General features: G+C 37.7%; 1 pseudogene; it reads left to right on the top strand.

Annotated features, from left to right (window-relative positions):
- The first annotated feature begins 1,488 nt into the window (after positions 1–1,488).
- Positions 1,489–4,033, top strand: LOC148524141 (uncharacterized; annotated as a pseudogene).
- The last annotated feature ends 985 nt before the right edge of the window (positions 4,034–5,018 follow it).

Here is a 5,018-nt window from a genome sequence, read left to right as displayed (position 1 = left end):
TAGTACCACATCCAGATTTACATACAGTTATATGAACCTGAGGGATCATGTGGGCATTATACAAAGGTGCAGCAGTATATAGTGCTTGATATTTGGTGAGTTTTGATCAGGGATGTGCGGATAATGTGTAGAGAATAGCTAGTGCTTCACCTGCCATAGACTTTTTACTCCAGAGTTTTGGCTACAAAAATTAGATTAATAAATGGAAGATATTTATATTAACTTAACATTTTTATAATAAAAATTTTGGAGTATAACCAAGTATGACAGGAAAGGCTCTGCCTCACCTGACCAGCACATCACTGCTCCCTTCCCTCCATACATGCTGTGTGACTGATAACATGCACAGCGTGGCTACTCCCAGTTTGGCACTGCTACTATAAGAGAAAATATATATTATATACACACACACTGTTCCAGCACCACTGCGAGTTCCTTCTGTATATACTAATTAATCACTGAGCATTGTGTTCGTATATAAATTATGATTGCAATGTAGGAACCCCCGATGATGGAGTAGTATATACAGAGGGTACTCCTAGTGCGGAAGCAGAATATATAAAGCGCACGCAGCTAGCATCAATGTGCAGTTTCCAGTGTCAGTTGACACAGCAGCAGTGCAGTAGTGGCAAAGTTTTGCTCTCCCCCTCGTCCTTAGCTCGCTGACTGCCTGCATCAGATATTTGTTGTTGTTCTGGCTCTGACCCCTGTCTCTAGCCTATTCATACAAAAATAATTTGCCCTCAAATTCTTTGGATGTAATGGTTAGTTACCATCGCATCGAAAGATTGAATGGTGGATGCACTGCCATCATTTGATGGTGGACTTCCAATGTCCATCCCTAGTATTGGTTACACTTTTTACACCACACGCACATTTGTAAACTCATGGTAATGAAAACCTTTTCTATTGGTTATTAGGAGTCATGTGCCAGAAGATTACGCGATATAAAGTTGGTTTGAATGTCATTGCAGAATCATTAAGGAGACGCTTCATTGGAAAGTGCTGCAGATTTTGTGCATTGCTGCTATTTTTCCCATTTCATTGCTGAATCTTCAAAAACACTGGTAAATATATCATTAAACTTTGTAGAGAACATAATATAATTAACTTTTCACATAAATGGGTCCACAATCACAGTAAAATAGGCCATGAAAGTTAATGCATATCTAGCTTTTTAAAATGATCATGCTTTGGCAGACATGTTGCTAGCATGCAAGTTAAGATTTCCAAATAGAAGATTTTGAATGATTAATCACAAATGAAAAGCATCCCTACACCCCATACATCAACACATAATGCTACAAAGGGTTTACTGGGGTCACCTGTTAAATGCATATATCTATTGTATTATGATTTTACCTAACACTATTTTAAAAAATTTTTGGTCTGTACAGAAACTTTGACATAGGACTTTTTCAAAGTTTCAATATTTTCACTTATAATATGAAATGCCAACCATTTTTTCTTAATATTCTGTTTAGAACGATGTCTGCAGATAAACACTCAGAGTTCCAGAGAGATTTCATTGATTTGTACCGGTCACATCCTTGTCTGTGGAAGGTGAAATCATCAGATTATAGAAATAAACAAAAAAGGCATAATGCCATACAGTCAAATCACTGTACCCTTTTGCTGATGGTGTATGGGTTAAAAATAAAATTCAAAGCTTTCGGACTGTATTTAAGAGAGAGTCAAACAAAATTGAAAAGTCTAAAAAATCCGGTTCTGGTGCTCATGAGGTGTATGTTCCGAGTCTCTGGTACTATGATTTGCTATTGTTTACAAGAGATCAAGAGGAGATGCGACCTTCCATAGAAAGCAATTCATTCAATGATCATGCAAAGGGAACAGCCATGGATAGCATAGATTTAATGGAAGATCAATTAACCTGCTTGGTAAGTATTGAAAAATATGATTTTAATATGGTACAAATTATTGTAATATGTCGTTATTTGTAATTGTGGACTCTTTAAATTGGTTTTGCAATATCTTAACTGAAAGGTAAGGGGATGATTCAGCATTGCAGGCTACTGCAATGCTGAACTCAGATTCCCGATGATCAGGAATATGCGCATGTGCAGAATCCATTTTGCACATGCGCACAGCTAGAGGTATGCCTTTTTCGGGGATTGGCATGTATGGCTGGCCTTTTAAAAATGAGGGAGTGTCATCCCTGTTTCCTGGGAATGGTGAGGTCAGGATCTGAGTCCACAGATGCATTTTCCTAGCCTTGTAAGCTGGCCAGCCTGCGTAGGAAGAGGCTTACTCAGTTGGCCGGCGCCATACACCAGCCTGGAGCCTCGGTCATAGTGTTGAGAATGCAAATGCAGCAGAGGGTGTCAGATACCTCCTGCTACATTTGCATATTAGCATGGAGAGAATTGCAAAACTGCTTGAGTGCTGCTTTGTAATTCCGTTGAGTATTGAATCACCCTCAAAGTGTATACTGCACATCTATAATGATACTGATAAAGCACATCCACAGGTATCAAAAACATACAGCAAACTGACCTTGGAAAAAAGTTTATTGCATTCAAATTCAAACACATATATTTGACTGTTAAAAATATTGAGCACAAAATTATATCAATCAATATATCAGTATAGTTAGAACATAAATTTAGGACACAATGCAAAATGATGATGCCAAATGCTTATAAGGCAATGTTATTTTGCCATTCTACTGCTCCCGGACCAATGAAATAAGTCACATAGTGCGAAGCTAAGCCGTGAAAACTATTTGTTGAATTGTGTGCATCTGACATCTCCACGGGTGTCCAGGTGAAATTGTCACTGCCAACAATGTGATTTTCATCAGAGATATGCAAACTACTTAAGGATTTTCTTCTTAAATAGTTGTAGAGGACACAACAGGCCAAAACTTCAACATCTATTTTGTCTAGATGTAACATGATAGATGTTTGGATTAATACGGAATCTGTTACTAAGAATGCCAAATGCATTTTCCACAACTCTCCTAGCCCGTGACAATCTATAGTTAGAAATCTTCTTCTCTGGCGTATACTGCCGTTGAGGAAAAGGTCGCAATATATGCAAATGAAGGGCAAAGGCCTCATCTGCTACAAAAACAAATGGTAGGCCAAATTTTGTTTCTGAATCAGGTGGTAAATTCAAAGTGCCACCGTGCAGTTTGTCATAGAATGTGGTTTGCTCAAAAGAGCCACCATCCGACACTCTCCCATTTTTACCGACATTAACATATATAAATTCATAATGTGCATTTACTATTGCCATTAGCACAATGCTACAAAAACCTTTATAATTATAAAAGTAAGAACCACTGTTTGGTGGAGGTAAGATCCTTATGTGTTTGCCATCCACTGCACCACCACAGTTAGGGATATTCCATTTCTCTTCAAACAGTCCTGCGATAGCTTTCCATTCTTCTGATGTGGAAGGAAACTGTATAGAGGAGGGGGAAAAAATTAAAGAACAAATACAATTCTTCCTTATTTCTCTAGCCATCACCTGCTTCAACTTCTAGAACTGAGACACCAACTCATGCCAAACATGTGAAAAAAAGGACTACACAAAAGAAGTTGCCTAAAAGATCAGAAGTAGAAGGTGTGGAGGAAATGGCAGAGTCACTCCTCCAGCATCAAACCTACTTAACCTACAACCTATGGATGAATATGATGGAATAGGAGTCAGCTGGGTTGCAAAGTTGCGGCGAATTCCACCAGAGCATCAATACGTTGCAGAAAAACTTGTTAATGAGGTATTGCATATGGCCTCCATTGGAAAACTAAATGCATATACCTTCATATCAAATGTCTCCTCTCATATGCCACCACATGACAGCTATCATGGCCCTCATGTTGGAAGCTTTAATAGGGCGCAGCCTCATATCTATCAGCAAGCAGAGCCAGAAACATTCTATAGTATGACACCTCATGTTCCCCATCTCTCCACAGTACATGACCATTATGTCAGCCCCCCTCTGTACCAGTCTCCTGATGAAAGAACATCTACTACTACACATGGTAGTACTGATGTCATGTATAATTAGTATATTGACCCTACACAAGTTCAAATTAATACTCATCCGCAGTCTCCTAATTTAGTAAAGCTATAAAATTTCATTGTTAAAAATTTGTAGATACGTATGTATTTAGAAAAAAAACCACACATAGCATTGTTGTGAATCTTATTTCTTTGTTTTTATAATAATAAAACTTGTTGTACAAATTTGTTGCTCCAATTACTTACCCTAAAATACTAAAATTTTAACGCTTGTATAATGGCTGTACAAGTTTCTGGTATAATGTAACCAAGAGCTTGTGCAGAAATAGTGGGCGAAAATTTCAAATCTTCTAATGAATGGCCAGTGGCCAAATAGCGCAAAGTTGCCACTAATCTTTGCTCAGCGGACATGGACTTTCTAAAATTCGTGTCTTGTTTGGAAATTAATGGAGTTACTAGTTCAAGTAACTCTTCAAACATGCTGTCGGACATTCTTAAATAATTTCTAAAGTCCTCAGGGTTATTTTGTCGAAGTTCTTTTAAGAGCTCCATATGAGACATAGAATCTCTGTTCTTCAACCATTCTTTGGTCCAGCAGGTTCTTTTAACATTCTTTCTTCTCTTTTTCCTACTTTGTAGAACAAGGGTTTACAGCAGCTATTGCAAATGCTGCTCTGACACGATTTGGATGGACGTTCATATCACTCAGTGTTCTATAAACAAAACAAAGAATATTTAGTTAAATAAAATCGTATAATAAATATATATTATATATATATACACATACATACATACATACACACACACTTTGAGAATAAAAGATTGACATATTTGTTATCTACGAAGGCAGCAGGTCCATGCATTTGTGGACAGAGGAGACTGTCCCATGGCTTGAGTGATTATGAATGAGACTGGTTGCAAAGCAGATTTTTTTCAAGGACCTGGTGGTGGATGAAGGCGCCTACAGAAATTTACTACATTTATCTATGTACTACAGTACATTACATTACCAGTACCATGACTAAACAGCA

The sequence above is a fragment of the Taudactylus pleione genome, unplaced genomic scaffold, assembly GCF_031769625.1.
Source record: "Taudactylus pleione unplaced genomic scaffold, aTauple2 ptg000121l, whole genome shotgun sequence".
Lineage (NCBI taxonomy): Eukaryota > Metazoa > Chordata > Amphibia > Anura > Myobatrachidae > Taudactylus > Taudactylus pleione.
This window is presented reverse-complemented; position numbering and strand designations above follow the sequence as displayed.